General features: G+C 37.7%; 1 protein-coding gene across 2 annotated transcripts in view; it reads left to right on the top strand.

The window, feature by feature from the left end:
- The first annotated feature begins 9,847 nt into the window (after positions 1-9,847).
- TANK (TRAF family member associated NFKB activator) overlaps positions 9,848-24,922 on the top strand; it is a 70,720-nt gene continuing 55,645 nt past the window's right edge. For both annotated transcript variants that reach the window (XM_037044595.1, XM_037044594.1), the window contains exon 1: positions 9,848-10,017. The gene's annotated coding sequence lies outside the window, so the exon portion shown is untranslated. The remainder of the gene's footprint in view (positions 10,018-24,922) is intronic.

The raw sequence follows: 24,922 nt of genomic DNA, 5'->3' as shown, positions 1-24,922 counted from the left end.
CACTTCTTCAATGTACAGATTCAGTCTTTCATCAAATTTAGTAATTTGAGACTATTATATTTTCCAACATTTTTTTCTGTTTCATTTCTCTTACTTCTCCTTCACAACTTCCATAATGCATATGTTGGGTCCCTGGATGTTGTCTCACAGGTCTTCTAGAATATTTTTACTTTTCTTTATGCTCCTCCAACTAGAAAATTTCCATTGTCCCATCCTCATATGCACTGACTCTTCTGCCTGCTCAAATCTGCTGCCAACCCCTCCAGTAAATGTTTTGTTTCACTTATAGTATTGTTCAGCTCCCAAATTTTGATTTTGTTACTTTCTAAAATTTCTCTTTTTTATCCTCATTTTTCCCTTATTATTTTCCTAATTTCCTTTGGTTCTTTGGCCATGGTTTCTTTCAGGCTTCTTTCTTTTCCAGGACATGTTTAAGACAATAGATTTAAAGTATTTTCCTAGTAAATCCAGTGTCTAGATTTTTTTCTCAGGAAAAAAGACATGTCTTTTAAAGACATTTTAAATGATAATTATGATTTCTTATTTAAATTAAAAATTAACTGAATGTAGAACCACTTAGTTAAGTTACAGAAATTATCTATATTAGTTAATAGTATTGAGTTCTTTATATAGGCCAGGCCATGTTTATATATCATCTCATTGTACATGCACACAAAAACTTTGAGGCAAGGACTATTATAATCTGCATTTAATGGAAAACAAGTTGAGGCACAGGGCTAATAAAGTCATATGTTAGTGGCTATATGTCGATATAACTATATCAACATATAAATGAGGCAATTTTAACTCAGAATTCTCACTTATTACTAGCATGAATTAGCCTCCCTTGGCTTAAAGGATTTTTTTGGTTTTGTTTTTGTTGTTGTTTTTGTTTGCGTGGGAGTGGGCGATTAGACATAGGCATTAGACTGTTGTTTGCAATTTCCTTTTTTTAAAAAAATATATTTTATTGATTATACCATTACAGTTGTTCTATTCCCCCCCTTCATTCCCCTCCACCCGGCACACTCCCTCCCCCACCATTCCCCCACTTTAGTTTATGACCACGTGTCTCAAGTTCTTTAGATTCTATATTTCCCCTACTATTCTTGCCCTCCCCCCTATCTATTTTTTACCTACTGTCTATGCTATTTTCTGTACCTTCTCCCCCCTTCTCCTCCTCCCACTTTCCTGTTGCTAACCCTCCATGTGATCTTCATTTCTATGGTTCCACTCCTGATCTAGCTGTCCTCTTGGTTTGCTTTTGTTTTAGGTGTGGTTGTTAGTAACTGTGAGTTTGCTGTCCTTTCACTGTTCATATTTTTTATCTTCTTTTTCTTAGATAAGTCCCTTTAACATTTCATATAATAAGGGCTTGGTGATGATGAACTATTTGAATTTGATCTTATCTGAGAAGCACTTTATCTACCCTTCCATTCTAAATGAAAGCTTTGCTGGATAAAGCAATCTTGGATTTCAGTCTTTGGATTTCATGACTTAGATACTTCCTTCCAGGTCCTTCTTACCTGTAAGGTCTCTTTTGAGAAATCTGCTGACAGTCTGATGGGAACTCCTTTGTAGGTGACTGTCCCCTTATCTCTTGCTGCTTCTAGGATTCTCTCCTTTATTTTAATATTGGCTGATGTACTTATGATGTACCTTGGTGTGTTCCTTCTTGGGTCCAAATTCTTTGGGACTCTCTGAGCTTCCTGGATTTCCTGGAAGTATATTTCCTTTGCCAGACTGGGGAAGTTCTCCTTTATTATTTGTTCAAATAAGTTTTCCACTCATGGCTGTTTCTTTTCCCCTTCTGGTACCCCTATCATTCAGATGTTGGAATGTTTAAAGATGTCCTGGAGGTTCCTAAGCCTCTCCTCATTTTTTTGAATTCTTGTTTCTTCATTCTTTTCTGGTTGGTCATTTCTTTCTTCCTTCTGGTCCACTCCATTGATTTGAGTTCCAGTTTCCTTTCCATCTCTATTGGTTTCCTGTGCATTTCCCTTCATTTCAATTAGTTTAGACTTCATATGTTCCTCTAATTTGTGGCTAAAATCAACCAGTTGTGTGAGCATCCTGATCACCAGTATCTTGAATTGTGCATCTGAGAGGTTCACTATTTCCTGGTCACTTAGAGTTATGGGCTCTGGGGCTTTGAGTTCTTCTTGAGCCATATTTTGGACTGTTCGTGCCTGTTACATATGAGGAGCAGAGCCCTAGGCGTTCACCAGGGCGGGGCAACCCAGTCTCTGGGTTGTGATGCTGTATGTGGGGGCGGGGCCAAAGGAAAGCGATGGCGGGCCCCCTGTGCTGCCTCCTGCCTCCACCGCCGCACGGTCTGTCCCACTGCGCATGAATGTGCGACCCCGGTCAGCCCACCACTGGGTTCGCCCGCTGGGCTCTGCGTGGTCCATCTCACTGCTTACTCCTTTGCTGGTTTATCTGCACTCGAATGTGTGACTGCAGCCAGCCCACCGCCCCGAGCCCTCACTGGGTCAGCCCTACACGGAGCTGCCTGGGTGCCTGGGGTCAGGGGATCTTTCTTCCGTACTGCTCCGATGCTGGCTCCGCCCCTCTTACCAGTCCAGTTGAATGGCTCATTGTGGTCGGACTTCTGTATATTTCAATTTTCTGTTCTTTGGCTGCGTCTTTGTTCTCCAAACCTTTGTTGTATTCAAACTTGGTTGTGGGAGAAGGCACAGTGTTTCCACCTACGCCTCCATCTTCGCGGAAGTCACTCTGCAATTTCCTTAATATCAGTTGCAATAGCTGTCTCAACCTCAAAAACAACCAAATATATCTCTTGGAATTTTATGGTGCATGTCATAAAGTGGTAAGAAAGAGTGAAATAGGAATCTACAGCTGATCCCACAGTTCTCACCTGGAAAGGGAGTCAAGTGAAGTCCTGATTAGAGTCAGTCCATTTAGCTGAGGCCTCAACAGACCAAGTAAAACATCAGGGAAACATGTTCTAGAATAAGAAAACCACATTAGAAAACACCTGAAAAAGACAGAACAGGGAGAATTTGAAGTATTGAAAGAAGCCCAAAATCGCCAAAAGGAGGCGGGAGGATATGAGTCTAGAGAAGTAACAAGCCTCATACCATGCTTAGAGTTGGGATTTTATTCTAATGGTAATAAGAAACCAATGAGCGATTTTAGGTAATACAGGAACGTAATAACGTTTAGAATTTGACAAGAGTAAAAATGAGGAGAACATTGAGAAGGCTGTTAGAGTAAATACAAATTGATGGAGGCTTGAACAAGGGTGGCAATAGAAACACAGCAGTAATGAGGTCAGAGTGTGACAATAGGGACACAAAGAGTGTATGCATGCAAGAAATGTTGCAGGGTAGTACTCACCTGAGTCACCTTACTGGGAGATTGATTAAATGTTAGGAGGTAAGAGTTTTATGTCTTTCTTATATGAACAATGTTTTTCTTTCTTCTATTTACATGAAAAAAATGAACATAAAATATTTTATTCTACTTGTACTTATTTACCTTTACATATAAAAAAGCTAAAGTAATGTATGTTAAATTGTCATAGGGAAAATGAGATCTTACTTATCATTTCTTTATTTCCACATATAAAAGAAAAGAAATGAGTAAATTAGAAAATTTTACTTCCTGCCATCTCTCTTTCGCCACTTGAGTTTTGTTGCCATAATCAGGAAGCTTAGTACATATTATTATTAAATTACTTATTTACATTTGTATGTCATAACATTCCTTTTAGTATTCTCATTATATTTGCAACATGTTTTAACCTAATCCAATATTTAAATTATTTCAAATATTTAAAAATATTCCTTTTATATCACAATTTCACCTTTGGTTTTTAATTTTGGTTCCCTTCTTGACCAATGGAAGTGTAAGTTCAATTATTTCAGGAAATGAGTGGTATATTCCTGAACCTTGAGGCATCTAAGAGTGTCTTTGCATTCCTTTCCTAAATGAATGATGACTTGGGTGTGTATAGATTTTGTAATGAAACCTTTTCCAAGCAACTGTAAATGTTATTCTATTCAGCTTTTGAAGTTTAGGTGATGAAGACAAAATTACTTTTCTGTACTTTTCTTCCTTTGCAAGTAATATCTTTCTTTTCTGCTTAAATTCTTGTTGAATATTTTTCCATACTTTAGATACAGTCTTTCCTCATGCTCTTAAGCCTGGAATAAGGCCTTTCCAAAGTATTTGCCAGAGTATCTTACACTTATCCCTATTGTAATATTATAATAATGCCCCATTGTGAAGCCTGCTTCTCGTATGTAGGTCAACCACAAGAGACATCAAGTTATTTAAGATAGGAAGGTGTCCTGATCTGTTTTGTATGTTTAACTTTTACCACATATCAAGTACTCACAAAAATTTGCTGAGTATGTGAATAAATTGATAAATCATTAATGTGAAATTTTTTAGCAGGATAGGTTAAAAGTATTTAGTCTCTTTTCTGTAATATATTTCAAATATCATTGAATCCTTTTCATCTCTGCTTTGGATCAAAATATTACTTCAGATACCTTTTGATAGATCTTTGGTTACTATCTTCTGTTCCATTTACTCTGATCTCTCCTGAAAAAACTGGAGCACTCTCTTTTTACTATTTCATGTAATAGTTTTTATCTATTTGTCCTTTCCTTTCACATTTTAAGAGAATTTTTCAAGTTTTTACTCTAATCATTAATTTAATAGTCTGCAGTATTGATTCCATCCTTGATAATATCTAAATAATATTTTAATTTTACATTTATGTATTTTATATCTTTACAGCCTAACTTTGACTAGGTCTCTCTCTCTTTTTTTTTTTTTGACTAGGACTCTCTTTATCTTGGTTTAGTATCTTATATTAGTCTAATACATTATATTTCAACTCCTGTTTCATAGAAGATGCAAAGCAGATTCTTTCCATTTACTTACATTTCTGATACACCGTTTTTCCAAAGTGTTCACATTCTCTGCATTTTAAACATTCTGTCATTCTTCATTTATGAGCATAGTCTTTTAAAAAGGGATATTTCATCTTGAATTTACTTATTCTCAGCCTCAGGTATCCTTTACTAACCTGATGTATGGATTTTCCTTGATTCTTCTCCTATCTACCTGATTTCTATCAGTTCCTCAGCACAGATCTTGTGCTCAGAGACAAGTGTACATGCACAGTTCACAGCTAAATTTTTGGCCAGAAACTGACATTCATCAATTTGTCACTGTGGATATTAGCTTGCAGTGGATCCCTCACCTGTATTGCTTAGTTATTTTACTATGAAGAGATAAATTCCTGGTTAATCACAAACAATTACTGGTCTTTCTCTTGGTAGGAACCATAGATAAAAAATTTAACTCCCAGTGGGAGTCAAACACACAGCTCTATCTGCCCAGTTCCCTGCATTGTATTGGCTTCATGGAGTCTTAAAAACAGAGCATCATCTCTCTCCACTCCCTCTGGAATCGTGCCGGCATCATACAAACCATAGCTTTAAAATGGGTAATAGAGAGAAGTGCTAATGGGTATATTGGGGAAAGGACGTATAAAATACTACTTGTAGGTAACACACAGTAGTGGGATTACTGTCAATTGATTCATAGGTGCCATGAGCCAGATAAGTTTCTTAATGTACCAGGCCAGCAAATTTGGTTACCTTTAAGCAACAAAGTTCATATGCATTTCAGCCTCACAATTCTTGCAAATGGTGAACAACCCTGTCAAATTTTGTCACTGAGAGGCTTGTCCATAGAGTTACAGCTACTCTTTTGATGCCCATTGTGATTTAGGAAAAGGCACCCCTCTAGAGGTGGTTCAAGCCCAAGAGGTGTCAGCCGGGTACCCTGAACAGGGCACAGACTGCTCAGCCATACACACTGGACCTGGTCATCAATTTTGCCTCTCGATGCTATTACCCATTCTCATGTTTTTCTGATTTTTTGCTTACTTTAAAGAGTCTGAGACACAAATAGCTAGTCCAGCTAAGGTGTCATCTTAAATCAGAAGTCAATCAGATTCTATTAATAGTAATATTTCACATCAAAGATTTGAGTGAGATAATTGATGCTTACCTGACAGTCCAAGTTGTAGTATTCATACTGGCAGTTTTCCTTGTCCCTAGATTTATATCCAGAATCCTCAATAAAATATTAAGCAGTTTTGAAAAAAGCTCCTAAACTGTTTTTAATGCAACCCTCATTTTCATCCCACCCTACCCCACAGTACCACTTGCCAACCTAAGGTCTATAGTCATATGAGTAAAGAAAAATTAGACTAAAATTATGTCATTTGTTCAGAAGACTATTTCTCAAACAAATATTTCAATTCAGTTGCTAACTTTCATAAAATATACTTTGTTAATTCTAAAAAATGCATCATCGTCATAGGAAAAGAAAAATACTTTACACTGTTGCAGGACAGAACTCCCCCATCTACTCTGGCATTCACGTTCCACAAGTGGGAGAAGCATTCAGCCACTGCTCTTCATAATTATATTGTAGGGTGGGAAGAGAAAGAATATGGATTTTACAAGTGTGTATGGTTAATTTTTCTAGTTTATTCAACATTTTTAGCACTTCCATTATGGTTAAATAAACTGTGGTCCATCCATACAGTAAAATAGTATTTAGTGCTAAAAAGAAATGAACTACCTACCCATGAACAAAACATAGAAGAAACTCAAATGCACATTAGTCAATTAAAAAAAAATCTGAAAGGCTATATATTGTGTGATCCAACTGTGTGACATTCTGGAAAAAGCAAAACTATGAAAACAGTAAAAAAAAATGATTGCCAAGGACTGAGGGGAGAAGGGAGGAATAGGTGGAGCACAGAGGATTTTTAGGGCCGTAAAACTATTCTAGTATAGTATTTTTAAAGATATTTTATTGATTATGCTGTTACAGTTGTCCCATTTCCCCCTCTTTATTCCTTTTGCCTTGCATTCCCCCTCCCACCATCATTCCCCTCCTTTAGTTCATGTCCATGGGTTGTATGTGTAAGTTCTTTGTCTTCTCCATTTCTTATACTATTCTGAACCTCCCCATCTATCTTCTACATACTATTTATGCTACTTGTGTTCTATACTTTTTCCCCCTGTCTCCTCCTCTCACTCTTCCACTGATAAACTTCCATATGATCTCCATTTCTGTGATTCTGTTCCTGTTCTAGTTATTTGCTTAGTTGTGTGTTTTTTTTAGGTTAGGTTGTTAGTATCTGTGAGTTTGTTGTCGTTGTACTGTTCATAGTTTTGATCTTCTTTTTCTTAGATAAGTCCCTTAAACGTTTCAGATAACGAGGGCTTGGAGATGATAAATTCCTTTAAGTTGACTTTGTCTGAGAAGCACTTTATCTGCCCTTCCATTCTAAATGATAGCTTTGCTGCATAAAGTAATCTTGGATGTAGATCGTTGCCTTTCATGACTTCAAATACTTCTTTCCAGCTCTTTTTTGCCTATAAGGTTGCTTTTGAGAAATCAAAGCCTAATGGGAACTCCTTTGTAGGTAACTGTCTCCTTTTCTCTTGCTGCTTTTAAGATTCTCTCCTAATCTTTAATCCTGGGTAATGTAATTATGATATGCCTTGGTGTGTGCTTCCTTGGGTCCCACTTCTTTGGGGCTCTCTTAGCTTTGGACTTACTGAAAGTCTATTACCTTTGCCAGATTGGGAAGTTTTCCATTATTATTATTTCAAATAAGTTTTCAATTTCTTGCTCTTCCTCTACTCCTTCTGGCACCCCTATGATTGTGATGTTGGAACATTTAAAGTTGTCCTGGAGGTTCCTAAGCCTCTCCTCATTTTTTTGAATTTTTGTTTCTTTATTCTGTTCTGGTTGAATGTTTCTTTCTTCCTTCTGCTCCAAACCATTGATTTGAGTCCCAGTTTCCTTCCCATTCCTGTTGGTTCACTGTTCATTTTTCTTTATTTCACTTTTCATAGCCTTCATGTTTTTCTCTAATTTGCAACCATACTCAAGCAATTCTGTGAACATCCTGATTACCAGTGTCTTGAACTGTGCATCTGATAGGTTGGCTATCTCTTCATCTCCATTGCTTGTCGTAGTTTTTCTGGAGCTTTGATCTGTTCTTTCATTTGGGCCACTTTTTTTTGTCTCAGTGGGCTCCTTACGTAGTAAGGGGAAGAGCCTTGAGTGTTCACCAGGGCCAGGCAAACCACGTTGCTGCACTGTGATGCTGTATGTGTGTGTGTGGGGGGCGGGGGCGTCTAAGCAGGAACAATACTGCTTGCTCCACTCTCTGCCAGTTTTAGTCATTTTCTCCACTACCCACAGTCAAATTGGGCCCTTCTGGTGCTGACTCCCGGGTGGGTGGGTTTGTGTATTGTCTAGGAACCTGTGGGTCTCTCCAAGAAACCCTTCTGTGAGGTTAGGAATTTCTCTTGCAGCCTCGACCTCCACAGGTGTTTTCAGTCAGAGGCTTTGAGGCTTTATTTCCCAGTGCTGGGGCTCTGGGTTGTGCAGTCTGTCTTACTCCCCAGTTGTTCCTCCTGGTTTATCTGCACACAGATGTGGAACCATCCAGTCCACTAGCTGCTGCCTCACCCAGTGCATCAGCTGCTACTTTGCCATGAGTCCTCTCTGCCCAGATGCCCATCTCCACCCCTCCTACTGGTCTGGTCTTCTTTTAACTCCTTGAGTTAAAGAAGAAATATTAACTTCTTTAACTGGACTTCATACAGTTTAATTTTCTGTCAGTTCTAGTTGTTTTTGTTTTTAAATTTGTTCCTGTCCTTCTTTTGGTTGTGGGAGGAAGCACAATGCATCTACCTATGCCTCCATCTCAGCCAGTAGTCCTCTAGTATAGTATTGCCTGATACTATGATGGGTATATGTCACTACACATCTGTCCAAACCCATAGAATATATGTATGTAAGACACTGAGAGTGAACGTCAATGTGAACTATGGGCTTTGAATGGTAACGACATCAAAGTAAGTTCATCAATTGTGACAAATATACTAGTCACTAGTACATTTGGCACTATGTACTAGTAGCCTGGTGGGAGATGTTAATGAAAGAGGTTATGTGCTTGTGCATATATAGGTATAGGGAGTATATGGAAAAATCTCTGTACCTTCCCCTCAATTTTGCTGTAAACCTCAAAGTGCTCTAAAAATTCTTTTTAAAATCTTTTGTATTGTCATGTTTAACTCAATTACTTATTACAAGAAGGCTGTTCAACTGGTCACAATACAAGAAGTTTCTGTGTGTTTAAAAAAGAAGTTTTTAAAACTACATTTTGGCTTTGACTTTTAAAAGCAAGCCCAGTAGGTATCAGAACTAAAACCAGAAGTACAATTGCTTTTCTTGAGTCATCTGTTTAAAACTGTGTTGCCATCTGTTTATGGCAAAATCAGGAAATCTAAATTACTGGGAAATGTTCTAATAAATCTACTTGCATTTGCTGACCATTCAAATGATAGCAAGTACATTTAATGTAAGGTGCTACTCATTGGGGAAAAACCGAATGTGTGTGTGTAGTTTTGCAGAGTGTCGGAATTAATCACATTCACTTAAGGATCTGTCAGAAATACAGGTTCCTGGGCTTCACTCACTTGCTCTGAATTGTAGGCTCTCTACGGATGAGTTCTTAGAACCTACACTGTTAATAAGCCTCTGAGATGATTCTGTGTACGCTGACACACAGGGTGATTTTAGCAAATTGTTATTGTTCAGCAAAAATTTAACCAAGACCCTCAGGTGACCTAAACTTGACATTGGACGCCTTTCCACTGCAGCTATTTGCCCTAAAAGGTGCAGCAGCGTGCTGGGCGGGGCTGCGCTGGGCGGGGCTGCGCCCGGAGAGGGCCATGTGGGTGGGGCTTGTGTGGGTGGGACGACCCGGAGAGGCCCGGCCTGCCCGGGCTGAGTGGAGGAAGAATGGTGAGTAGTACGCTCCGTGCGGAGGCTCTGCCCTCTGAACGGGAACGGAAAACAACTTCCGGTTGCAGTCACTTTGCCGGGCGCCTTGGACTAGAGGCGAAACGTGAGCGACCCGCTCGGAATCCCCGAATTGTGAGTAAAAAAACTTCGTGAATGAGTAGATGTATCCGTATCCGTGGAGCCCGGCGACGGAGAACTCGTTGTGTTTGTGTATGTGTTACACTGGCCGTGGTTGCACTGCAGGGAGAGAGCAGCGCAGGACTTGCGGAGACAACCAATTCTCAGAACGGGGAGGGACTTTGTGCGAGAGAAACCGCCGGGTCTACGTGCGCTGACCGGGAGGGGCTTTCCGGGCCCGAGACGTCGGCGCAGCAGCCGCCACGTTGTAGGGGAGGGATTCTGTCGGACTTTGACTGCTTCGCCTGGAAGCTGGGGGGGCCCGGCTTAGGGTGTCAGGGTGAGCGGTGGACTCCGTCCGGCGTGTGGACTTCTTCGGCACCGGAGCTGCCTTCCACAAGCTAGCACTGTTATGGTCACGCTTTGAGAAACTTCTTAACTTTTTAGATTCTTTTCTGTTGTTTTTCCCGAGGTTGTTGCACAATTCTGCTATCTGCTTTCCTGTGGGGTGTCGTCATAATCTTGTCAGTGAGAAGTTGGGTAACTTTCCCGAGGGTCGGGTGGCGGAGGCGGAAAGAGCAGAAGCAAACGGGGCTGGCGCTGGGAGCCCAGGCGTTAGGTAGAGTCCCACCCCCGTGTAAACTGACTAGCAACGATTTACAGCTGTAAAAAGTTGTTCTTATGTCCAAAAGTGAAGAAAGAAGGGGGAAGATACTCAAGCCAAAGAGAAGTTGTGTCTCTCTTATTGCTATGCCGTCACATAAAAAAAAAAAAAACAGAGCGTCCTTGCTATGTAAAGTGTCATCTCAAATGATTTTGACAAAGTTATCATAAGGAAGAAATGATAGTAAAGGAAGTGAAGTGATGTGGAAGTGAAAGAAAATAAAATGATCCTTCTGCTTACCACGGTTGAAATGTACATCTCAAACAAGAGGTGGCAGACAAGCAAGCATTATATTCTGTTGAAAAATTATTTTGTCCTCATCTTTGAGACAGGAGGAAAACCCTAAAATGATACAAGGGTGTGTAAAGCAAAAAATGAAACAACCTTCGCAGCTGTGTTTCCAACCATAGGCACTCCAAAGCCTTTCACATTTCTTTCATAGGTGCATAACATGTTATTTCATCTTCTTATGAAAATGAGATTATATATGCATACCATTCTATTATCTGCTTCTTTCTTAGATAAAAAAATATGTGGTGATAGTCATGCCATGTAGAGCTACTTTGCCTTAATGTCAGCATGGAATTACTTTCTCTGGTTGTATCGTAACCGACTTAAGAATCTCTTAAAATGGCCTGTCCATATATTTTGCCCTTTATTCTTCAAAATTATATTTTATTAGAATACAGATATATTAATCCCTTGTGAAATATATGGGAAGTATTTTCAAGAATTATCAGTCTTTTGGTTTAAAATACCCAGGTTTTGTATTCCTTAAGATGGTCCCCACATAAAATTATCAAAATATATTCCTATATTGTCTGTTAGTTCTTTTTATAGTTTTTACGCTTTACTCATTAAAACATCTGAAAATTATTTTTCTACATTAAGATAGATGTTTAGCCATTTTCCTGAATTCATTTGTTGAAATCAATTTCTTCCCCCAACTGACTAGAAATAACACTACCTTAAAATAGTAAAAATGTGTACATGGGCTGTTTCTTTTTTCTTTTTTAAAAAATTTTTAAAGACTTATTTCTTCATTCTTAGAGGGGAAGGGAAGGAGAAAAAGTGAGAGAAATGTCAATGTGTGGTTGACTCTCATGTGCCCGGCACTGGGGACCTGCCCCACAACCCAGGCACTGTGCCCTGACTGGGAATTGAACCAGTGACCCTTTGGTTCACAGTCTGAACTCAGTCCACTGAGCTACACCAGTCAGGGCCCTTTTCTTTTTTCTTATTCTTCTATTGCTTTGTCCTATTTGTCTCTTCTTATACAAATACTAATCTCTTTGATAATGGCGTCTTTTTTTTTACTAATTCATAAAGCAAGTCCCTCATCATTTGCCTTTTAAAGTTTTCTAGAATATTATTGTACCCTCTTTCAATAAAATTTAAAATAAATTGTTCATGTTTCATCAAAATAATCCTATTAGAGTTTTAGCTATTATTTAATTTCCAGTAAATTCTGTTTATCAAGGAAGTTTCTTTACTGTTTCTAGTTTACTAGGATTTTTGCAGAGAATGTATTCTGGATTATGTCCAAAGTCTTTTTTGGGGTGATGGAGGGGGGTATATTTACATTGGCTCGCACTTGGAGAGCAGTTTTAAATAATATATGTTGATTGTTCATTTGGTCTATACATTTCTTATTCTTAAGATGATGGCTTCTCATTATTACTTAACTAAGCATTTCTCTCAGAACTGGAAGTTGAATTTTATCATACGGCTTTTTGGCATCTGTCAGGACTTTTCATGTGTTTTTCTTCTTTGACATATTGGGATGGTGAGTTATTTTAGCAGGTTTCCAGGTTCTGAGCCAAGCTTACACCTGGTCATGGTGTAATATTTAAGCATATAGGTTCCTTTTAGTAACATTTTTATTTAAAATCAATCAATGAGTTTCATCAGTAGTCTTTTTCTGGGTTATCTTTGCCAAACTTTGGTATGAAAGTTATACTGCTTTCCTAAAAAGAACTGTGAAGAGTTCCTTCTTCTCTGCTCTGAAATAATGTAGATGAAATAAGAGCTCTCTGCCCTTTAAAGATCGGAGAATTGACTCATGAAACCATCTTGGCCTGGAAATACATTGTTCTTAAAACAGCAACCATATTTCAGGAAAAGGCCCAGAACTTTAAAATAAAACAAAACCTCCTTAAAATGAATAAAAGGGTCTGAAACACCACTAATGTTGACAACAAGTAACTGCTGTACTGATCTCAGTTGTTTTTATTCCTAGCCACCCGACCTCCGTTTTTTATGGTCAGTGAAAATGCTGTTGGAGACCGAGGCTGATAATACAATATATTATGGTACTTCTCCTTCTCTCCTCTATTGCAGTGATAGTAAAAAAAAAAAAAAAAAAAAAAGAGTGTTGCTTCTACATGGGTAAGTGCTTCTAAGCCTTGAAGGGGAAACCAAGACTGAAACTCAATTGGAAGAACATCAGTTTCAGTTTTTTCTCATTAGCTTCCCATTTTTGCTGGGAAATTTCTTCCTTTAGAAGTGATAACCAAGCTGACATTCTACTGTAGGCAAATCCCAAAGGGTGGTTGCAAAATGAGTGGGTGAGAAAATATACAAGCTCAACACGCTTGTACTTATTTGAATATGAAGTGGAAATCATTCTCAGAGTCCAGGGCTGGCTTCTAAGGCATAAAACCATCTAACCAACAGCTACCGTTTTACTTGACTAATAGTTTACTGTTAATATGTGGGTAATAGTGTATTTAGTGATCTTTAGTAGAGTCATTAATTTTTATAAATGATTAATTTTAAATACTTTTTGATTACTTTCAAGGATATGACTTTAGGCAGGTAATGTAATTTAGCAATGTCCATCTGTGAATTGTGGAGAATACTTCAAGACATTCATAATGATATTTACAGAGTGATGTAGGCATTATGTGAATGGTTGGATATGTGATTTTAAGTGATTATCTGTTAATCTAGAAAAAATAATTACTGAGCTGATTTGAGGGTGTACTTTATAACAAAGACTGTGTGTTTTTTAAAAATCATACCCATTATCCAAAAGTAAATGGTGGAAGAAAATAATCATCTATTGATGTAAAATGTCACTGTTCTAACTATTCTGATGTAATGCATTAGCTGATTGGCCATTACTCCTATTTATCCATTTTGTTTTTAACATTTTATAAGCATGAATATTACTGTTTTATTTCAGGTCCTTTGTGTTGAATTACATCAATAGAAGTTTTAGTTTCTATTTCCCATAGGATTTATGCTGTGGCTGCCATTTCTTTCCTGCTATCTCTTATGCTTGTATTATGGTTTTCAATCATGGGGAAAGAGAAAGTAATTGCCTAGAATAGGTAACAAAAATCTCTTTATAGTTCAGACCAAGATTCTAAGTCATCCTCAAAAAAGAATGAAAGCCCTGGCCAGGTGTCTCAGTTGGTTAGAGCTTCTCTACCTGCCCCCCTGCCATGCATTAAAAAAGTTGCTGGTTTAATGCCTGGTCAGGGCACATTGCTGTTGTGGCTCCATCCCAGTCAGGGTCATACCAGGAGAACCAACTAATCAGTGTTTCTCTCTCATATCAGTGTTTCTCTCTAACATCAGTGAACACATTCTCAGATGAGGATTAACAACAACAACAAACAAGGATAACAGAAAATATGAAATACACTGCATTTTGGGTGGGTGGCTAACTAGTGTGCAAAGTCTTTTAAACTAGGTACAATATTTGACAACTGTTCAAAAAGTCAGTAGGTTATGGAATAGGCAGTGGTACCAGGTTCTTCACAAAACTGAAGATCAGTCAGCCTTTGGGACCTACATAATACATGTGTCATAGTTTTTCAATACATAGTCTTAAAATTTTGTTAATTATGATAAAATACACATAATGTGAAATTTGCCATCTCTACCATTTTTAATTGTACAGCTCCTAGTGTTGAATGTATTCCCATTGTTGTGCAACCAAGAAAAACATTTCTTAAAGGACTTTTTTTTAAGAAAAAGAATTTGGGAAATAAGAAATAATGATAAATGTCTCACTGGGGAAATGTCCTATATGGTAACCTGAGTTTTACTATCAGAAATATACTCTCTAGAAATATACTATCAGAAATCTACTCTCTAGAATGATAATTATCAGTCCCAAATTGTGAGAATAAACAGTTTGAGCATCAGTGATCTGCAGTACAGTTCACTTACCACCAATACTTTTCCTTTGCAAAAAGGGTCTATTGAAAATAGGTTGTTAATACTGAAAAGTCTTTCAAGTCATTGCAGTAAGGAAATACTGGAAATTGAATGAACTAAGAAAAATATGAATTCCATCTTGGTGGTTACTTAGTAAGTTGAAATTATAAGAATCCTTGAAATATTTGTGTAGACTGAGATAATGGAGAATTGTTCCCTTGGGCAACAGAACAATCAGGTAATTTTGCTATGGAGAGAGACTTGCTAATAAAAGGACAGAAATCAGAGACTCAAGTCCTTTCATGATAATATAGCATTTAAAATTACTTGAAGAAAATCAACTGTTAAGGGGTATTTAAATGGTTTTACTATTCAGAGCCATTTATTATGTGGCATTTCATGACTTCATATTTGCTGTCCATAAACTAGGAATGTTTTTCCTTTGATATTGATGTTTCTCAACCTTTTTGAATCCGTGTTTCCTTTTTTGTTAGACATTGAAATCTCATAAATATTGGATTGTAGTATGTGCCCCTGCTTCCCACAGTCCTCTCTTACTCCTCCTTATACACAGTATAAACTTTCTCTTATAGTTCCTCCATTCAAATATATTCTATATGATTTGTGAAAGCAGATTTTTAAAATTCAATAGCCATTTTTTAACTTCATAACCTACACTGTCTCCAGATTCTAACATGGCACCCACTCAGAGGAGAGGATAATCCTTGCATAGCTGAGCAGGCTAACTGAGCAGTGCCATGTCTGTGTTTACCTCCAAGGAGTTGAACATCATATGCCCAGTTTCCCTGAAGATATTATATTCTTTAGTTGTGTACATCAACCTGTTGAATTTGATAAATCTGAAAGAAAGTACAGCTAGAGAAAAAAAGGAAGTGAGGCAAAGCTGGGACTCGTGGGTGTGGTCTCTGACTGTAAAGTCTTCTTTTAATTCTCAGAAGATAGCACAAAAAGTTTCACTAAGTTCTAACATCAGCAAAATGGAAAGCTGGTCTAGGGAGCTTTCAGTTTGATCAATGACTTGTCTTACTTTGTTAATTCTGATGCATTTAGCCAACCAGCTTAAGGAAAAAATCCAAAATCCAAATTCTGACAATGCTGGATCTATGATATTTATTTATTATTTCAGCTGTTTCATTGGGACACAGTACCAGTATAGTGCAGTGTGTTTTGGGTATATCCATAACTAAAGCACAAATTTACATAAATGAAGTTTACAACCTGGAAAGTGAGACTAGAAATGCAAGCTCATCATTGTACAAGCTCATATCATTTTGGGGGAATTGTTTGTTCTCTTAAAAGGGGGAAATGATCGTAAGTAAATGTTACCAGTAACAATTTTCATCCATTTCCTTTCTTCAGATAAGGAAAACACACATACTTTCAAGTGTCTTCAAAAGATTACCTTAACTATCTGATACAGAGGATGTCCTTTTATTGATGTACTGCATTGTATGTAATGCAGTGTATGTACTGCCTTATTGACTTATTTTCTGCTTTTTGCTTCTGACATTTTTGGTGAGTCAGGAGGCCAACATTGAATTAAAATACAGAAAAGGTAGGATGTGTCTGTCACTCACCTCTTTGTTTGCTAAGGAGACAGCTTTTCTTAAATAGAATGTAAACTCTTTATTATTCACATCCCAAAGGGTTGGGAAAAACAGGTGACTTTCTTTTCTAGGGCAGAGTGGAAGAGGTAGCACTTACTTAAGGTAATTTCTTTCCTTTATCCTGAAACTGCTTTAGATTTAAATTGGCCTCTCAACACAAGTGTGAACACTGGCAAAACACTTAGAAAAGTCTTAGCAGTAGGGGAATCCCAGCAGAGGGCCCCTTTCTACCTTCCAGATCATGCATATTTATCTACAACCTCACAAAAAGTAGGCCTTCTTAGAATTACAAATCATTCTAGGATAAAGGTGGCAAGAATCTACCTTTAAGCCTGTGATTCTTTTCAGTCTTGAAGTGTGTGTTTGTGTGTGTGTCTCTGTGTAAATAATCAAAGCTGAGCTGCTCTGCTCCGGTTGAACTGGGCGTTTGGTTGTGAAACATTGGTTCACACAGTCCCAGCCTCAGTGGAGCTCCACAAGCACCACTACTTACCTTGATTATTACTTTCTTTATTCAGGATTGGTTACCCATTATTTGGCAGCATAATACTGATTGCCAAAGACAACAGGCTTATTTTATCTATAAAGTAGGAAAAGAAGTTCATTTAAAAAGAAGGAGGCTGGGAGGAATTAGAGTACCGCTTCAGAAGATTCAACATCTGTGTAAGAGGAGTCCCAGAAAGGGGCACAAAAGGAATGAAATTGCCCCAAAATAATTCATTAAAATTTTTAAGAACTGAAGGACAAACTTCCAGATGAGTCAACTACAAAATCAGGAATCAAAATGACTCGATTTCAACTAAAATAAATGGAAGCTGGAAGAGAGCATAGCAAAGCTTTCCAAATTCGGAGGAATAATTATTTCCAATCTAAAACTCTTAACTGGCAAACTATCAATTAAGTCTAAGGGTGGAATAAAGATATTTTCAGTTATACAAGGTCTCAGAAAATTTATTTCACAAACATTTTCTCAGATACTGGAAGGCTAACTCCACCAAATAGACAGGTAAACAAAAAAAGGTGAAGATTTGGGATGCTGAAAATGAGGGATTCATCTAGAGAGAGAGAGTGAACAAAGAGAATCCTCAAACTCAAGGTAAAAGAAGGTTTCAAGATAAAGGCTTTCCTTTAGGCATAGAGATCGAGTCTAGACTGGAGCAAGTCAGAAAGCCCAGGGAGAGATTCTTCCAAGGTGAAATCGATAGAATAACTGAAATATCTGAAAGGATTAGGAATTGTGTTAGTGGCAATAAATAAAGCAAACGAGAAGTTTTTTCAGGAAAATTTTTTCAGAAAAGGGAAAAGAGCCATGGTATACAGGGTGGACCAAAGCAAGTTTATAGTTGTAATAATAATAAATAATAGAATACTTTTGCCTACCTCTGTATTATAAGGCTCAGCAGTGAGTAGCATTACATAGTCATAAGAAAGTAAAGCTGAAAGTTTACTCTAACCAAAAGTAGGAGAACAGGGAGGATATAAAGTCGGGAAGGGGGTTGTTAAAGAGAGCTTAATCCTTGTTTTGCACAGTGGGAAGGTCAGTAAAAGTGAAAATTAATAGTGGCGATATTAACATATTATTTAGAGTACAGAAAGAAATACCAGAAAGAATCAGCCAAAAGAACTGAAAATTGTTGCCACAGTGAAGCAGGAAATGGGGAGAGGGGAGCAAGGGACTGTTTTTCTTAAGCCTTCTGAAGCTATTTGACTAAAACTATATATACACATATATATGTATATATATCTTTGATTAAAAAATAGAAACTGAATTAGGATGAAAAGAGTTACGAGATTGGATCTTTTATATCAGCAAGACCTGAATTTATCTATGTCTTCCATTTTCTAATTCTGTAACATTAGTCATTGTATTTAAACTTTTTGAAGCTCTGTTTCCTTATCTAGAAAGGGAAGATAATATATACTCCAGCAGAGGGATATTAAAAAGGTAGTTTATGCCCTGGCTGGTGTAGCTCAGTGGATTGAGCACAGGCCTGTGAACCAAAGGATCCCAGTTTGATTCCCAGTCAGGGCACCTGCCTGGGTTACAGGCCAGTTCCCAGCAGGGAGCGCACAAGAGGCAACCATACATTGATATTTCCCTCCCTCTCTCCTTCCCTTCCCCTCTGAAGATAAATAGATAAAATCTTTTTTAAAAGGTAGTTTATGTAAAATATCTGGCAAGTAATGTTACCTCAATAGGTGTCAGTCCCTACCTCTATTCCCTAATGCTTCCCATGAGAAAACAGGGAGCCACCTCCTAGGATGTTTGCCATGTAAACACGAGACTAAGATTGTCCTTCTGTTCCATGGCTGTATGTCTCTTTGGGATTGAAGGCATGTCATTGAGATTTATGTCTTTTCAATTATCTGTAGGTAGTTTGAGAATTCAAATAGAATTGAGAGTGTTGGTAGGGGAAGCATCATGTTAAAAGGAGTGCTGTGGCCTGGTGGGAGAAGAGCAGTGGTCACACTCAGATTTCTCTCTCAATGTGAACTTCAGTGCAGATGACATTAATGGAGTCTTTCATTCACATATAAAACATTTATATAAACTGGTGAGTTGTGGAAATTTTACAGAACAAAGATCATTAGAGTGCTATTGTCTGGGTCATCTGCCAAAGTATCGAAGTACATTTAGAAAAAAAAAAACAACTAAGCAAAAGCAGGTCCAGCTGTCTGCTGCTATGAAAGCATGTACCCAAGAGGCAGTTGCTGATGTAAAGAATAGGGGTTTATTTGTAGATGCTGGCCATATAGAAGATGGGGGACCCACCTCTCAGTGGAGGCAGATGTGTTTGTAAGGAGGGAGAGGGGAACAGAACAAGAGATTAGGGGAGGGGGTTGCAAAGTTCTCTACCTGCAGACTAGCTCAGTCCATTCCGATAAGGCAAGGTTGAAGGTCAGCAAATCTCCCAGAACAGGATGCCTGAAGGTCGGGGTCTGTATCTTTTGAAGTTAGTCCCTAGATTTCTTATACAAACATGTTGTTTAAAGATGTTGTTTAGTCAGCATCAGCTCTTACAGAAACAGTGTCAAAAGAAGGATGGGGTGGGTTACAATTTCCCACTGTTACAGAACATCTCCTACCTTAGCAACTTATTTTTGTTTTCAAACTCTATATGCTTCTGGAACAATTCAAAAGGCAGATGATTGTGGAGCAAAAGGATGCTATGAAAGCCTGTTTCCCTGCCTTGGTGCATAGCTGTGTAGTATTTTACAGAGTACATTGCTTTCCCAGTTTTAACTAGACCCCCTATAGCAGTGATTTTAAATCTGGTTTATATTTGCTCCTTCCTCTTCCCCAACTTCCTCCACACACTCCCCTCCCCACACACACACACACACCAAATACTGTATGATTCAGGAACTCTTGGACAGGGTTTACTGATCTATTTTTTAAAACTACCCTTCATGATTCTAATGTACTGACAGACTAGAAACCCATATCCTACAGCATACTCTACCCTTACATACTACACTGGTGCAGATGAGGGAACTGAGGTTCACAGAAAGGTTAAATGCCTTGCTCACTCTCATCAGCAAGCATGCTGGACTCAATACACATTCTATATGCTAACTCTGACTTTATCTTTAGTTGACTAGGCATTTTAATTTTGGTTCTAATCTACAAATTGTCTTAATAGAGAAATTAATATATTTCACACAACATGTGGTCTCATTTAAAAATTAAGTTTGGAATCTTTATTTTGTAGTATCTTTTTATTTTTTCCAGATATAAAAGGAAGTGATACAACAAATCAAAAATTTTAATAAACTTATAGTTCTCTACAGCAAGTGTTAGGATTTACTAGATCTGAACATATATATTTGAGGAAAAAAATGGTGTGGCCCTGAAAAGAGTGGAAATTTGGGTAATTTGGGCACAAATACAGGTTTGAAACATTGGTTTGTCAGGCCAGCCAGGGGTTTTGGGGTCCTGTCTTGGGAGTATTCAACAGTTGGAGTGATATAGTATGTTACGTGGTGTAAAAATAGTGTATCTGGTTTTAAACTTATCATAGTACATTTACAGTCACACCCGAAACATCTTGGGAATGACTGGAAATGGAGATCTGGAAATCTCTGAAACCTTATTTATTTTCTTATTGGAGTTCTCACAGTTACTTCTGATAAAGCAAGTTGTGACTTGCAGTCATTTGCCTAACAGCCTGTAAGTGTCCTCAGGGAAATTAAAAGCAGAGGTATGAAGAACTGTAGAGTCCTGAGCCATTGGTTAAGAGCACAGAGTACAGCTTTATAATTATGTAGGCTCTTGCCTGTACCATTTATCATTGGTAATATTCTCAAGGCTAAATGACTGCTCAGCAATTTAAACTGTGATTTAAAAGAAAAGAGACCTTTATGTAAAAAGGTCCTTTATCTGTATCCTGAAGTTTAACTCTTTTTATAGAAGAATTCTCTCTTTTTAAAATGCTCGCCCAAGGGTATATTTGTTGCTTTTTTAGAGAGAAAAGTAGGGGGAGAGAGAAAAATATCAACAGGAGAGAAACACTGATCTATCGCCTCCCACACACATGCCAGCTTGGGATTGATCCTGTAACCTGGGTATGTGCTGCGACCGGGGATTGACCCCATAGCTTTTTGGTATACAGGATGATGCTCCAACCAACTGAGCTACCTGGCCAGGGCATGTTCTCTCCTGTTATAATGCTTTTTTTTTTTTTCATATACAGTAAATGACTTGAGATTCTGGAGACCCCTAATCTGTTAACTATAAAATTTTAACTACATTTTCAAGAGCAACATTTTCCTTTATATGGTGCAACCTGTGACATTTCTTACATTATTGTCTTCTATTTGGGGGACTTTTTTTTCAGATTACTTGAAGGTTTTTTCCCCCCAGACTTTTCTGGTTAAGGCCAGAAGATAAGTATAGTATCTTATTGTGAGAGATCATTAGTGACACTATTTTATTTTTATAAATTTGGTAGAGTGGAAAATAGAGACTTAAAAATCACATATTCAAACATGCTGTGAGAGTTTTTTCCTGTTGTTTAATAGTATGTAAGGGTTAACAGAACAGAACATTAGATAACATTCCTGTAATATCCATTTGGCTAATAGTCTCTTTACATAAGACAATAGACATCTACTAAAATGCCTTTCTGCTTTTATGCATTACCTAGTGTTCCTTCTGACATCATACAGATAATAAGTGGTCCTGTTCTTTTTTGGTTTATATTTGGGAGGAAAACAGTGTATATCTTGGTATATAAAGTGGTACAATAAAGAGTATTGTTTCTTTTTCTCTCGCTATTTTCTTTTCAAAGATATAGTTTTTTCTTGCAATAAAAAAGATTTGGGTCTGGTTGACTGTCTAAGGATTTGTCAGCATCAAAGAACACTGGACATTCAAAACAGGACTTCAAGAATATAATTAGGAGGGAAGGCATCCTTGGTCTTCATTTCTTTTGTTATCACTTGTAGCTACATTTTTTGTGCCTTTTGTTAATTCTGTCTCTTCAAGTACTTTTTTTCCAAAACTGAGTAACTTTCCCTTAAAAATTTTCTTCCTGTTCTCTGTGTCTGCCTATCATCACTGTCTGCCTAGTATTTTGAAAATTATGGCTGGTGAACTATCTTCAACAGAATCACCTGGCTTACTTGGCTTATCAAAATGCAGATTCCAGGGGCCCATCCCAGGCCAACTGATTCAGAATTTCAGGGACCTGAGTGCTACTTTCTTGTCCGTTGTGCAGATCCAGTTGGTCAACTAACCCTGTTGATTTTGCCTTTGAAACATCTCTTGAATCCATCCATCTTTCATTTCCCTTGCTGTAGTTCAAGCCCTCATCTTTCAGCCAGAATAGAGCAGCAGTTTCCTATGGATATCCCCGTTTTGTCTCCCTCAGTTTGTATTCCATGCTGGTGCCCAGTTTACCTTTCTAAAACATGTCTATCTCCTGCTTGAAAATTCTTCATTACTCCTTAATGTCATCAGGTTAAAGTCTAAATTTCAAGGTCTACTATCAATGCAGTCTGGTTATAACTGAGTTCGCTGCTTCTAGTTTATACAGTTAATCCCCTCTGTATCTCTAGGGGATATGATTCCACTTATAGTCTCTGTGAATGGTACTCTTAGGGTTTTTGCAGTGCAACAGTCATACCTAGATGGTGGCTCTGATGATCTTGTCAGACATCTTCTCATCCTGTACATACACTAGAGTTTGATAAATGGAATGCCTCCAGTCCCTAAATGCACTATAGTAGTGATTGCTGAGTACCTCTGCTCTTTCAGGGTGAATGTTCCTTAACCTTTCATTCTCTACTTGTTGAAACCCTCATACCCTCCTACTTGAGGGCCCAGTTAATTGTTAGATCCTCTGTGAAGCCCAACAGTTCTTTCTCTCTCTCTCTTTTTTCCCCTTTTGTGATAAAACTTACATACAATTAAATGCACAAATCTTGATTGAACTATCAAGTGAGTCCCTACAAATAACTTCTACCTGTGTTTCCCAGACCCTACCTATATATGCTCATACCTTTTTACACACTTATAAATGACTTGCTAGCATGATTAATCATTTTCATCTGTGTCTGCCTTATGAAATTATAAGCTCTAATTAGAAAAACAAAAGGCAAAGATTATCTACTATGTGTTCAGCACTGAACTAGTCCTGAATATTGTACCAGTTAGGATTCAGCTCAGCTCCCCTCTTAAGAGACCTCCAAAGACAGTGGCTTACAACAGAAATTTTATTTCATTCACATATTACAATTCAAAGTATAAGATATCCAGAGCTGATCTGGCAGCTCCATGATGTCAAGAACATAAGCATATTCATTTTTGTTGTTCCACCGTTCCTTTCGTTCAACCATCCCTGACGTGTTGCCTTCACCATAGGTAACTATACCACAACATTTTATCCAGCAGGAGAAGCAAAAAATTGGGAATGCTAGAAGAGCAGATATGAGGAACAAATAACATATATTCTTCATATATGGTCTCATTTAATATTCTTAATAACCTTATGAGCTATGCATGGTAAGAAAACTAATAATCAGAGAAGTTAAGTAAACAGCTATGTTAGTACATGCAAACTAGGGGAAAACCTGGAAACTGAAAATCTACTTCTGTAAGTGGAGAGCAAGGAAAGACCAAAGAAAGGCTGGCTACTCCAGCCTGGTAATTAATAGAGTTTATGAAGGGCAATTTACATATGAGGCTTATTTTGGGAGGTTGCAAGATGAAATAGATCCCCATGCCACTTGGTAGGCACCAAAGAATTATACAGTAGGGGACAGGGGTGGGGGGACTATGGAAGAGGAATAATTAGGAGTATCAGTACATGCATGCTATCAGGTCAGGATAACAATCTGTCACAGGAACCAGCACGTAGCAGGAAGCAAGGGAAGGTACTGTTTACGTCAGAATAAACATTACTTAGGATTAGACAGTCTCTAAGGGGTTTTATTTGTTTTTTGTTTTTGAAGAAAGCAACCTCCATTCTGACGCAAGTCCAGTCATGTCATGGAACAGTCTCTCCTTTATGGGCTAAACAATTGCAGATCTGGGATCTGAATCCAAAGCCTATATTTTTTATTATTCTACCTAGTAAATTATTAAAGAGGAAATATATCATTGTTATTAAATAAATAAGGTCATTAATTTTCACAGTGTTATATCACATACTGTCAAAGTATCATATGATCTCTTTACTTTCAGGATACCATATATAATTTTATTTCATGCTTCTCACCATCTCGAAATGAAAGTCATATCAAGTAGTTTGTAACCAAGGCCTAGTTTGTAATACAATTTGAAACAAAATGGCTACTCCTTTTAAATCTATATCACTTATGAGGAAAAATAAATCACCATATTTGCCAAGCAAAATCTTCTATTCTGTACTTCTTTGGAAATGCTATATAATAAAGTCGAAAGAGATTATACCATTTAACCCCATATTTTTAAAGGCAAGGAAAATTGAAGCCCAAAAACTAAAATTTGCTCTTTATTTTATTTCCATTCCTACTTGTTTTCAAGGATCAGTGGAAGAGCACTAACTTAATCAGTCATTTATGTGAGTAACCATTGTTATAATTAGGAATTGCCTAAGGCTTCTCACTGCATCAGTATCCAGCAAAGGCTTTGTTTGCTTGTAGTTGGCACTCAGTAAATACTGTAATGAATGACCATACTCACCATGGCACCCTGGGAGAATGCTTTGCAGCAGACTTTAATGAACAATCTTTAAACTAAGAACTTGTAGCCAGTAGGCAAGTCTTTTAATTCCTCTGAGCATTATCTGTCAAATGGGAATGTGAATAATAGGAAATGATGACTTGGCGAAAAATTTTGTGAAAGGAACACAACCCTAAGGTAGTACCATCTCTAAAGCCCTTGCTGCACCCAGGGTAGTGTTTTACATGTAGAAACCAATCAGATAGTTTAGTTTTTTGTAATTGAATTCAATAGTAATGAGATTATTGATTA

Source organism: Sturnira hondurensis, unplaced genomic scaffold, assembly GCF_014824575.4.
Source record: "Sturnira hondurensis isolate 20B ecotype Veracruz unplaced genomic scaffold, ASM1482457v3 Scaffold0004136, whole genome shotgun sequence".
NCBI classification, from domain to species: Eukaryota; Metazoa; Chordata; class Mammalia; order Chiroptera; family Phyllostomidae; genus Sturnira; species Sturnira hondurensis.
The sequence above is the reverse complement of the archived record's forward strand: the minus strand, read 5'-3'. Positions and strand labels throughout refer to the sequence as shown.